At 44.7% G+C, this 13,104-nt stretch overlaps 1 long non-coding RNA gene across 1 annotated transcript; it reads left to right on the top strand.

Annotated features, from left to right (window-relative positions):
* The first annotated feature begins 4 nt into the window (after window positions 1-4).
* On the top strand, window positions 5-7,733 carry LOC139707038 (uncharacterized). The gene is made up of 2 exons (XR_011708643.1): window positions 5-79; window positions 6,796-7,733. It is a non-coding gene; the product is annotated as an uncharacterized lncRNA (long non-coding RNA).
* The last annotated feature ends 5,371 nt before the right edge of the window (window positions 7,734-13,104 follow it).

The raw sequence follows: 13,104 nt of genomic DNA, 5'->3' as shown, positions 1-13,104 counted from the left end.
GAACAAAGGCCATGCTGGATGGCTGAGGTCTGCCTGGCTCTGTCACTTTGTGCTTGCCTTGGAAGGCAGCTCCTCACAGGTATTTTGCATGGTGCCCTTTGGTGATATCCACGTGCTTCATCTCAGATTCCTCAGTCCTCTTCTGGGGCTGGGTGGGGACGGGGCAGCAAGTTGGACACCAAGGCTGTGCTTCTCCACCACTCCTGCAGGCCCCAAGGACTGGTCATGGGTGGTCATGATTCTCCACATCTGAGTCATAGCAAAGCGGAGCCATTCCCCCTCGGGAGAAAGGAGATTCTCTTTATATTCCATCTCCTGCACCTCCACCACAGGTCTGCTTTTCGGGGGTTGGTTGCCAGTCAGCTGGCTGCTCCTGACCCGCAGACTCTGTGGCCCACGCTCTCTCCTGCAGGGAAAGGGATGCGATGCAATATTATTTTGAGTGGATTCCTCGTGATTCTCCATGCAAGTGACCATGTCACCTACAGAAGGAGACAGTCTCCTTCTTTGTATGTAGTCCAGGTGCCTTTCTTCCCTCAGTGCTCTGGCGAGGCCTCACAGGCTGGTGCTGAATGGCAGCCATGGGGTCTGTTTCTTGGGGAGCAAGGAGCATCTTCTCCCCGTTTAGCTCGAGATCTGCTGTGGGTTTTTATAGGTTCCCTTGACCACCTAGAAGTCCCCTGCTGTTCCTAGTGGGTTGAACATTTTTATCATGAAAAGCTAGGGGATTTCATCAAATTATTTTTGTGTGTCTAGCAAGATAGTCTTGTGACTTTTCCTCTTTATTCTGTTGATATAATTTATTATACTAATTTGGATGTTGAACCAAACTTGTACGCCTGGGATAAATCCTGGATCACGGTGTGTGGTTTTCTCTGTCGGTGGCTTCTGTGGGGTCTGTTTTGATGTGATTTCTGCACTGGACTTCATCAGCAGTCTTCTTTCCATGAGATATTTTACCTGGTGCAGGCGCAATGGGATCATGGCCTCAGAATGTGGGCTGGTAGGTGCCCCAGCCTCTGCTCCTTGGGAAGGTCTGTGGTGAGTTCATACTGCTTTCAAACAGCCCGTGGGACTTGGTGAGGCCCCCTGGCCCGGGTTTTCCATTACTAGTGTGATCTCTCCCTTCTGTGTAGTCTGTTCAGATTGTGCCTCTCCTTGAGTCAGTTTCACTTTGTGCCTTTCTTGGAATTGGTCCATTTTGTCTACATTTTCTATTTGTCAGTGAACGATTGTTGGCAATGTTCTTTTTCCTTCTGTGGCACTGGGGATGGAGCCCATGGCCTCGCACCTGCTGGACAAGTGTTCACCACTGAGAATCCCAGTGTTCCTCTACAATCCTCTCATCTCTGGGGGGTCAGCAGTGGCCTCCTTCTCTAATCTACTGTTAGGTAGCAGCTAGCAAGGAGCAGTGAAATGCTTGGCAAAGTCACAAGTGTCCCCCTGTAAGGGTAAAAGAAATTGAAGTTAAAGCGTAAAAGTTAAAGGGTAAAAGACCGGGTGTTGTAAAGTTTCTAAGCTGCAAGGTCTGAGTTAAAATGTAAAGGATTAGGTATTGTTAGGTTTCTATGCTACCTGCAAAACCTGAAATTTCTGTAGCTGTTAAGACAATGCTTGGAACTGCCCAGTAAATATTCCCCCTGACTATTGGTTGTTTAATAAGGGCTCTGTGTGGTCGCACGTAGGCATTGCAGGGCCTGGACCAATCAGTTTAAATGTAACCCCCTCCTTAGGAATGACCTATCACTCCAGCCTGACCTGTTCCCGCCAGTGAATGAACTAATCGTGTTTAGGAGTTGTTGTTCAGTTTTCCCGCGCCTCATGATGATTTGTTCTGATGTATACAAAGCCCTCCGCCCTCCCCAAAAAGTGTACTTAAGCAGTGCTCAGCCCCTGCTCGGGGCTCTGGGCTGCTTTCCCTTCTTGAGTGGGCACGGAGCCCCAGCATGCTGGTTCAATAAATCCCCTTCTGCCAATTGCATGAGTGGTCACTTGGTGGTCTCTTTCTCCGACGTTTCGCGGGACCCTTACATTTGGTGCATTGGCCGGGAAAAGCGCATTGCCGGACAAGGAAACCCCCAACGGACTCCTTTAGGGGATAAGTAAGGTGCCTCTTCCTCTTCTTCTTCCTCTTCTTCTTCTCCTTCTTGTTTTTCCTTTGCGATCGCTTAGAGCTTTTTGGTTTTTGGCTCGGTGGAGAGCGTAAGTTCTCAGAGCTTTTTGGTTCAGGTTTGGTCTTTGGCTTGGATTGGTTTGGTTGGGTTGGCAGCGTGGCCGTCAGTGGAGAGTGTAAATTCTCCCTGGCAGTGGTGACAGACGTGTCCTAATCCACAGGCCACTCCTCTTAAGGGACGCCTTAGAGGATTCGGGGGGGGGGGCGAAAGTGCCCCCAGTTGGTAGAGGGACAAGAGTGCCCTCGTTTGTACTGTGCTGCCAACCCGTTTGGTTTCGCCGGCAATTCTTTCTCTCAGATTAGATTCACAGTCTGTCTTTAATCTTTGCCTCTAAACTTGTGTTAACCGTTTACTGTTTGTCCTTGTCTCTGTGTCACGTTTGTATTGTCCCTGTCTCTGCCTGAGTAACTCCCAGTATGGGGCAAAGCCATTCCACGCCTCTGTCCCTGAAGCCTTTCTTGGTCCCTGCCTCCACTCCGACCCCTTCCCCCAAGATCCTATCACTCAATCCTTCTGCTCCTCCCCCTTTTCCCTCCATTCTCCCTGAGTCACAAGATTGTAGATCTTGGGGTTGTGAACGAACGGGAGCTGCATGATGATCTTTGTGTGTCTTTTTGTCTGTGTCTCTGTTAAGTGTGATGGCATTGTTTTACTTTGGACCGATGCAGAGTCCCAAATTCCAAACGGCCTTAGATGTGTGGAAGTAACTTTAGCTAAATTTTAACCTAATGCTTCTCCTGTGAGGGACCAAAAGTCAATAGAACCGCCAGCTTTTCTGTTCTCACCTTTTACACCTCTCTTAGCTGTGTTTTAAAGAACTTTGATAAACTTTACCCCCCTTTGTTGAGCGAGATTAGGGAAGCAGTGTTTTCTTTTCTTCCCGTAGTTGGCTTGAGCACGCCCACTGCAGAGGGAAATGCCTGGGGTCTAAAAACTTTGATATCTTGCTTAAACTTTTCTCAAACTCGAAACAACTGCAAGCAGAAGATGAACTTTTTGGGAAGCTGACTACTGAAAAGTTAGGAGATGTGAGAAATGCCTAGTGCCTGGGGTCAGACCAAGCCAGAGGAACTAATCCTATAAGTAAAAGGTGGAACTAAGGGGCTCCCAGCAGCTGCCAAAGCCATTTTGCTTTGGGGAGTCTCCTCCTTCCTTACCTGCACTTTAGGGATTACCCCACCTCTGTTTGCTTAACTAATGAGACAATAAATGCAGTAATGTGTTGATGTTATAGATTGTTTCTTGGGGATGATCTTGGCTAAATGTGTATCTAAAAGATAAATTTTTTTATTGTAACAATCTGGTATCTGAATGGGTTTCTAAAGCATTGCACTATCTTGCAGTTAAAAGTTGGGTTTAAGCAATTGTTTAGTTTGATTTCAGATAGTTCATGCTAAAAAACTTAAATACTTAGGGTAAAAAAAATTAGAAAGTTTCAATTTTGAACTGGGTAGCCTGAGAAAATTTCACTAGGTATTCCAGTGCATTAACTTGGGCGAAGATAATAAATTATGATATGATATCTGTTCCCTCAGTGTGTAAGATTCAGGAAAAAAAAAGGGTGCTAAATTAAAACGTTGGTCTGGCTTATTGAAATGACATTAATTAGCAACAGTCTTGGAAATTTTTAAGGCTTGATTTTGGATATACATGATAAAACTTAATACTACTTTAGGAACTTCAGAACAAAGGAAGCAGCTTAATGATCCTGAGGAAATTTCCTCTGATGGTGGCCTTTATGTTATCAGAAAAAGATCCTATTTTCAGTTTTGTGTGGGCAAGTGTTTCTAATGTAAAGAGATATAAAGATATAAAATTTTGAGAATTGCATCTTAAACCTGAAAATTATGATTTATAGTTAAAATGCCTTAGGCATGAGGTTTCTGCTCAGAATTCCAGTTTTCCCAGTTCCTTCCAGACCTCAGCCAGGACTTAAGCTGATATGCAAATAGAAGAAGCTTGGGGGGCACTCAGCAGGAGACAGATTTCAGGCCCAAGGGGAAAAAAAAAGAGTTAAAGTGTCTTTTTACCTGAACTCAAACTAGACCCCAACCAAAAAGTAAATTATATGGTATTTATTAATTACTGGCCAGTCATCTTTTTTTCAGGACTCTTGCTTTTTCTTAGATTCTGTATTTTTTTTGAGCTCATGATTTTGGTCCTACAGACCTAGGTTAATGTTTTTCTGATCAACTGTGGAGTTTTTAAACATTGCAATGGAGATTTCACCTGAAAAAGCTACAAGGGTGTTACACTTGTGTTATGTGTTGTATGTCGGTATGTCTGTATGTGTGTATGTCCATATATCCTGCAGTGATATGACAATTGATAGATGAGGAGCGCTCATAAAAAAATTTAAAAATGGATCCAAATATCTTTGATTCACGTGATTCAAATGGTTCAATTTAAATTGGGTAAACAGATAAAATGTTGATGTCGATAAAATAATCTGCTTAAATTCAGAAATTTACAGATATTGTTTTAAAGTGTGAACAGAAGGAGGTTAACAGATGGAAAAGAAAAACTAGAAAGTTTTAGGTATAGATTTAATAGAGGGAAAATGTGTTTCTGGATAAGAGAGTCTATGTGATTAAGTAATTAAGAAGGTTTAAGTAAGTGATAAAGAAGGTCTGTGTAAGTTGGTTATATGTGTAAGTTTGAGCAAGTAATCTTAAAGAAAATTAAAGATTATACAACTATGGTTAAACAACAGCTGTTATTTTTCAATATTGTAATGTTGTTACTTTAAAAGCTAACCTCGGTTAATATAAAAACATCAATGTAATTATGGTGCTATTAATGTGTTCATATCTTCCAGGTATACAAGTCTGTAAGGCAGAAGCTTCAAAAGAACATTGTATCAAGCTGGTGTTCTAAAGTTGTATAGTAATTTTAGGCTTAAAAGAAAAAAACATGTTGGAGATTTGTTTATATCATTTGTGTTCTACGATTGGACTTGTTATCAATAAGATATGTACTGTTCCATGTTACTTTTTACACTGAGATACAATTTAAATGTATTTTTAAGTTAATGAGAGCCTAATCTGTGTAAAGGTTTTATTGTAAAACACCAAAGTACTTTGCTACTTTTCTACAAAAGGTTAAAAGCTTTCAGCCTTTAATTCATGTTTTAGGTGTGATATTATGTTGTGTTAGCTAATGTTCATGTAAACTTGAACAACAATTTATGTAAACTTTGTAAAATGATCAGCTTCAGAACTATAGTACTTGAGATTTATAAAGAGCCCTGCCTTACTTGAGATAAGGCTCTGTCCCATCTCACTACATGTGAAAGTGGCTATGAAAGAAGTAAGCCAGATTTCAGTACAGTTAAAGTTGTGTCCAAAAGTAGGTTTTTGCCAAGATTACTAGGATCTCAAATAGGGAATTATGATGTATAACCCTGCCAGAATTCAAGGTAGCCATTATGTAAGCTAAATATGTTTTTACCCTAGTTAGTTTTGTTTTGTAGTTTGCTTATAGATGGTTTAAGGATTGCCTGTTAATGTTTTAAAGAGGTATTGCTTTAAGAACACAACCTGGGTCAACATAAGATAAGGAGTTATCACCTACAGGATAGAGAGATAGACATTAAAGCCCAGTGCTCTTAATATAAGGCTGTTAACTTATTTGCTGGATGTTTAAGATCAAGTTTTTAAAATTAGTTAAATTAAAAGGGCCAAGAAAACCAATATTCGGCTCTTGCCCTCTGAGTCAGTCTGAATCAGGGAATAGGGGACTTCTCCAAAGGGCTCTGCAACTCTAGGCCACATAACCTCCTGAGCAGGGAGATTAATGAGACCAGCGGAGGACAGAAAGCCCATCGGTGCATTTGCTGTAAAGAGGAGGGTCATTAAAAAGGGGAGACATCCCTGATGCTTCTGAGGGAAGCCGCATGGTCAAGCAAGGCCTGGACCCATCCTAAGGTAAATGGCACTAGCAGAACTGAGAAGCTGCTATGAAGTTCCCCGAGGACTCCCAGGGAAACTCAGCTGACTGTTGACAATAGATAAGAACAAAAGTCAGTTTGACTTGCTTCATCTTAAACACTTAGCAAAGATAGTTAAAGCCAAAGCACAGCTGTTCCTGGACATTTTAAATGATAATAATAGTTAAATGTAACTTCCAAAAATAAGTAAACTAGAGGCTACAAAAGAGATTCTCAGACAGGAATACCTGATAACTATTAAAAGGAACCGCCAGAGTAGTTTTTAGTTTAAGGCCCACAGATATTCCTAACCTATACAGGTAGGCTTGGTGTTTGCTAGTATGGTTATCCAGCCCTAAGTAGCAAAATTAAAGGTTTCTCTATTAGACATAGGTCATACTAGTAAAAAGGACATCTGTAAACCTAAATGTTAGTTGTTGTGTTTACATCCCTGACATTTCTGGCAAGGTGACAAATATCCTTAAAGATTTACATGCTTAGATAGAAGCCATGTCCTCAGCAACTTTGTCGTGGAAACAATATCTTAGCTTCTGGTTCTTGGTACTTCCTGGTGGAAAACATTGTTAGTCTCTGTCTTGGCCATTATACTCATTGGCATATTCCTGTGCTGTGACATTTATTGCTGCATCAATATGGTTCCAGTAAATTAATGAATTCTTGTTTCTCTTATAGACCACCTATCACTCGAATGGCCCTCCAGCCTAATACTTCTCAATTGGACTTTTATCATGGACCACTCGATAGACCCGATATTTTTAAAGGGGGACTCCAAACTGCTTGCCCCACACCGTCCCTTTTCAGCCTGAAGAAGCCAGAAAGATTCTCTTCGCCCCCCCCCTTCCTTACAGCAGTAAGGAGTTCCCAAATTAGAGGGGGAAATGAAGCCAGATTTTAAGTTAGGTAGTCAGTGTAGTTAGATAAATTGGGGTCTAATACCGAGTGAAATCTAAAATGGAGGCCGTGTTGAAAATGATTCCAGGGAACGCAAAACAACTCATGAAATGTGAAACCCTTCAATAATTGTGATGCATTACTTTTAAGATTAAAAGTAGTCAGAAAAAGGAGTGGGGAATGTAAGGGTAAAAGAAATTGAAGTTAAAGCGTAAAAGTTAAAGGGTAAAAGACTGGGTGTTGTAAAGTTTCTAAGCTGCAAGGTCTGAGTTAAAATGTAAAGGATTAGGTATTGTTAGGTTTCTATGCTACCTGCAAAACCTGAAATTTCTGTAGCTGTTAAGACAATGCTTGGAACTGCCCAGTAAATATTTCCCCTGACTATTTGGATTGTTTAATAAGGGCTCTGTGTGGTCGCACGTAGGCATTGCAGGGCCTGGACCAATCAGTTTAAATGTAACCCCCTCCTTAGGAATGACCTATCACTCCAGCCTGACCTGTTCCCGCCAATGAATGAACTAATCATGTTTAGGAGTTGTTGTTCAATTTTCCCGCACCTCATGATGATTTGTTCTGATGTATACAAAGCCATCTGCCCTCCCCAAAAAGTGTACTTAAGCAGTGCTCAGCCCCTGCTCGGGGCTCTGGCTGCTTTCCCTTCTTGAGTGGGCACGGAGCCCCAGCATGCTGGTTCAATAAATCCCCTTCTGCCAATTGCATGAGTGGTCACTTGGTGGTCTCTTTCTCCGACGTTTCGCGGGACCCTTACACTTTAAGTTACTGTAGGGTCTGCTTTAAACTACTTCCAAAGCAGATGATAAAGCAAAGGGTGGTGGTTAATTTGTAGAAAATAAACAGAATTGAAGGCGCTAATGGGAAGACATGTCAAGAGAAAAGGATCTAAGGGGACCAGCTCTCGACAGGGTCTACTGAGGCTGGTGTGAAGCTAGGAATTATGGCTGTAAGTGTCTCCATCTGTCTGGGAAGGAAGAGTTCTTTAGTAGTGCAGGAGCACTAAGGTAACTTCTGCCCAGCTGATGACCCTAGTGCCCATATTAACATGGAACTGACTTGTAGACGAAGCCCCCCTAAATAGAATGGCCACCATGACAGTTCTGGAGAGGACCAGCTAAGGTCAAAAGTGGGTTGTCATGGATGTGTGTCGCAGCTCCAGAGGACAGAAAACAAAAGCTGCTCTTTGGCCATCTCAGGTGACCAAGGGAAAAGACCCGTGATTCAGTTGCCAGGATCATAGCGTCATAGGAAAGCAGGGAGCTGAAACTCCAAACTCAAAAACTCTACCTCCCTGCATGAAGGAGGAGTTGAACACCTGGTTGGCCAAGAGTGCAGAAGGTGGGCCCCAGCTCACTGATGAACTTCGAACAGGAAATCCCTCCTCTGGAATTCCCTCCTACCGCACTTCCCCAACCAATGGGAACTCTCCGGGAGTCCCACGAGAGCTCCAAAGTAGCAGGCCCAGGCAGACAGCAGGGTCTAATCTCCAGTTGAACGCAGATCTTAACATAATCATTATCATCTCAAGGGCTTGTTGGGGTCACCTTCAACCAAAAATGCCATGCGTCATTCCTACTTGGCTATGGCTCTCAGCAGACTTTAAGTCCTCTTTTGTCGGAACACAAGTGCTGTTATTTTCATAAAGAAATGCTGAGCCAATTCGAGAATGCAAATCAAAGCTACACTGAGATTTCGTCTCACTCTAGTCAGAATGGCAATCATCAAGAATACAAGTAACAACAAGTGTTGACAAGGATGTGGGGGAAAAGGTGCACTCACACATTGCTGGTGGGACTGAAAATTGGTGCGACCACTATGGAAAGCAGCATGGAGACTCCTAAGAAAACTTGGAATGGAACCACCATTTGATCCAGTTATTCCACTCCTAGGTCTATAACAAAAGAACTTAAAATCAGCATACTACAGTGATGCAGCCACATCAATGTTTATAGCAGCTCAATTCACAATAGCTAGACTATGGAAACAACTAAGGTGCCCTTCAGTAGATGAATGGCTAAAGAAACTGTGGTACATATATACAATGGAATATTACTCAGCCTTAAAAAAGAATGAAATTATGGCATTTGCATGAAAATGAATGGAACTGGAGAATATTATACTAAGCAAAATAAGCCAATCCCAGAGAATCAAAGGCTGAATGTTTTCTCTGATATGTGAATGCTAATTCACAATAAGGTGGTGGTGGGGAAGGAATAGAGGTATTTTGAACTAAACAGAGAGGAGTGAAGGGAGGGGAGGTGAAGTGGCACCCCCTTTCTTCACTGAAAAATCTTAAGTGGGCCTCTCCAGAAATCTTCACCCAGACTGATTTTAGGTCAGCAAAAGAGTCTCTGCAAAAGAGTTCAATGTAGATAAACTTTCTATTTTCATGTTGCCCTGTTTACTTGGCCACTGGCTGGGAAGATACCAGCACTCCAGGTGCTGGACACCCCCTTACTAGTTTTCACAAACATATCCAGTATAGTAGTTTGTAGAAATGTGCAAACAAGGCCTCTGGCTTTGAGCTGGGGCTTCACAGAGATGCCTACTTTTTTAAGATAAGTTACAATTGGGCTCCATGGTAACAGCTGGTAGGGGGAGAAAAGAAAGGGGAGAAGAAGCTCTCCCCTTCTCAGGTGTGGTCCTTGAAGGGTTAACATGCTCAGAACAGTGAAAGAAAAAGCTGCTTTTATGTGAACTTCTGCAGACTCTGAACTTCTGAGCCCCTCCCCTTACATGCTGGGTATAAAACTCTGAAACTCCCTGAACTCGGGGTTCAGGGGATTGAGTGATTACAGCAAAAGCTGTGCCCTCTGAGCCTGGCTGCAGCCAAATAAAATGTTTCCTGCTGTCTTCGGTGCCTGGCCTCGTCTGTCCCTACAACTGGGATCATGGGGGTAGGAATGACAGTAGAATGAATCGAATATTCTCACCCTATATGCATATATGACTACATGCTGAGTAACTCTACATCATGTACAACCAGATGAATGAGAAGTTACACTCCATTTATGTATAATGTGTCAAAATGAATTCTACTGTCATGTATAACTAATTAGAACAAATTTAAAAAAGAAAGAAAAGCTGAGCATACGATTCATACATTCAGAGTTGTTTTGTGTTCCGGTAGTCCAGAATCTGCCGCCTCCGGTCTGCTGCTTGCTGTCTCTGGTGGACTTTGTTCTCTTGTCTTTCTGCATTCCTGGTGGGTTTGTCTTGGAGGGCAGACATGCCACATTGGAGAGAAGGGACAGGCTGACAGTCCCTTGGAGTGGGGTGTATCTGGCCAGTGGCTAGGCTGTTGTCTGTTGTAGCCGTAGGCGTCAGAGGCTAAAGTTTCCTGAGTGCCCTTGTTTTTGTCTCCCACTAGTATTAAGTTCTCTTAGATTCCTTCTGAGAGGAGGCTGAGAAGAACTGTGAGGGCTGCATCCCAGCACCTGTGATGCCAGATTCGTGGGACCCCAGTAGACCTCCAGGAGCCGAATCCGATGCAATCACACAAGAGTTTTACTGCAAGCTGGAGCCTGGACTCACAACTGTTCCCGACGCAGCGGTGCCAGGGAGTGAGTCCTGGTCCTTTGTTCAGTGAGATTTTATAGGTTTTGGGGAGATACTCTATGCATCACAACATCACACAGCAAATCATTCCATACCGCGGGAAAGTCAAACAACAACTCTTAACATTGATTAGCACATTCACTGGCGGGAACAAGTTGGGTAGGGATGAGAGTGGGATTCCTTTGAACTGACTGGTTTAGGCCACGAGGGGCGTACGTGCTGAACTACCTGGTTTCCCAACATGTTATCAACCACCATAAACTACTGGGGGGTCATCTGGCATCCCAGGTATTTCCCTGTCTCATGCTGATTGGAGGTTGCTAGGGGGTTGCTATGGGTCCCCACCTAGGCTGACTGAGTCAGGGACACCTAGTGCCACAGACCTCTCCTGTTATTTACAGTCAAACAACTCAGCAGGGGTGTATGTGCCTAGGAGTGCTCAGTGGGTCTTTCCCAGGACAAGGTCACGCCCCCTTCCTTGGACAGGCCTTGAGGGAGAAGCTGCTGTTGTTTATTTTTAAGAATGGAGCCACGTCAGTTCCTCACCCTGACCCAGCTCCAGGCTGCGGCCTTGCCAGTGCTTCTCAGTTTCTCCTTTCCTCCTCCGTGGGAAGGAGGGCAGCATGGAGCGGAGCACAAGGCTGCTCAGAGGGCAGCCGTTGGTGCAGGACAGCTGCTGCCCCGGATGCTGAGAGCTCTCGGGCTCCTGGCTCCCACAGTGGCTTCTCCTTAAGTGCAGCGACCGCTCAGCGCTGTCTCCCCAGAATGGGACGTGGCAGTTGCAATGCAGCTTTAGTTTTCTGACAGATCCGGGAGTCGTTGGATTTGGTTTCTTCAACTTTTTCCGGTAGCAGTGGAGGTGGTGGCTTCTACACGCTCATGTGCTGGAGGGACACCTGGAGTCTGCATCCAGTTCCAGATTCCAGTTACTGCGCTTTCCAGCTCCAGAATTCCCACTCGGTCACGTTACAGTCGCTGTCCTTTTATCGATCTCCTTTGCACATGACACTATCTGGCTTTCCTTTCCTTTTTACAAGCTAGCTAGCTTTCTTCAGTTCTGTGGAGGGTCTGTCATGGCTGTTTTGCAGTCTTTTTCTGCTAAAGCCAGCACCAGCTGTTCCTGCAGCAGTTCACCACTCACTCTCCCCAGGGTCTGGTCCTACCTCCATATTTCTTTGTAGGGCTTTTGTGATTTTTTTGTTGGAAAATGTTACCAAGCCACGCTGGTTCTGCCTGCCATGCAGGGTGCGCCTACTACGGAAGGGACAGGTTTTGGGAAAGGGAAAGCATGTCCAATAGCTATCACCTGCAGACAGCATGTGACGAGGACCAAGAGGCTGCTCACTCAGGCCTCAGAGCAGGAAATGGGGCGTCTCTGCCTCCGTTTGCATCTGTCTCCTCGGTACAAGTCAGCCACCGTGGCCTCCAGGAACACAGGCCTGGGGCAGCAGCATCTTGGGAGGAGCACATCTACCCCAGCAGCACGACTTTCTTGCCTGGGCTTACCTGACCAGCCAGACCCCAGTTTGGCCAAGACCCCCAGCCGTATTCTTCTGGCCCCTGTCTATTTGATCTGAAACATATGGACATGGGCAGGCTGTATACGCTGGTCTTCCCAATATTGCCACACTGATTAAAGTTCTTTTCCCACTTTGGGGTGACTGAGTGGAGCTGATTTGTTGGGACCCCAGAGTCAAACCTCTGATCTAATACTCTAGTAATAGGAAGAGCAGGCTTCAAATCCACCTCCCCAAGGATGGGGCCTGGGGGCATGGGTGGGATAAAGACAGGGTGGGCTAGGGCATGGGGAAGGGTGGTGGGCAGTAAGGGAAAGGGGTCACTGTGGTCTGCATCTGCAGAATCAAACTCTGTGGCTCCCTCAGGACACACATTCAGAGCGTGTACGTGGCTGCTCCAGGGGTGGAGTTTGGGCCATCTGAGGTCAGAAGGCCACCAGTGCCCACATGAGGGGTCGGTGGTTTCAGCAGGTTTGGGATAGACAAAAGTGGCCCCTAAGCTTCTGAGGAACCACTTGGGCAGTGTTGCCACGGGGACCCACCAGCCAGAAGGGGTGTCTGCGCAGCTGGTGGAGTGTACTGCTTGGAAACACAACCTCTGAGATCTGCAGTCCACGCAGCCGAGCTGCAGGTCTGTCCGGGTTTTCCCTGTTTCACCTGCACATTTTACACCATATACTGTAGCAAGTCTGGCTGCCAGCACCCCCATTTAGGCTTCTTTATTCGGTTAACGAGAATCTCGATACTTTCATTCACCTACACTCACATGTGGGCTCACACAGGCTAAGCTTTGTGAAAGGCCACCATCATCCTGGCACGGTGGTGGTAGCATTGATGGGGACTGTCTGTGCACAACCAGCCAGTAAGTTCTGCCCATTGCTGACTGATTCTTCTGATATTGGTCTTATGGTTGATTGGTACTGAGTTTTTGTTCCACGGAGTGGAAGAATGAAACTGCAAACAGCCAACTGTGTGAGCATAGCAACAAGATTCATTTAAG

The sequence above is a fragment of the Marmota flaviventris genome, chromosome 9 (genome assembly GCF_047511675.1).
Source record: "Marmota flaviventris isolate mMarFla1 chromosome 9, mMarFla1.hap1, whole genome shotgun sequence".
Lineage (NCBI taxonomy): Eukaryota > Metazoa > Chordata > Mammalia > Rodentia > Sciuridae > Marmota > Marmota flaviventris.
Note: the sequence above shows the minus strand (reverse complement) of the source record. Positions and strands in the feature narration are given on the sequence as shown.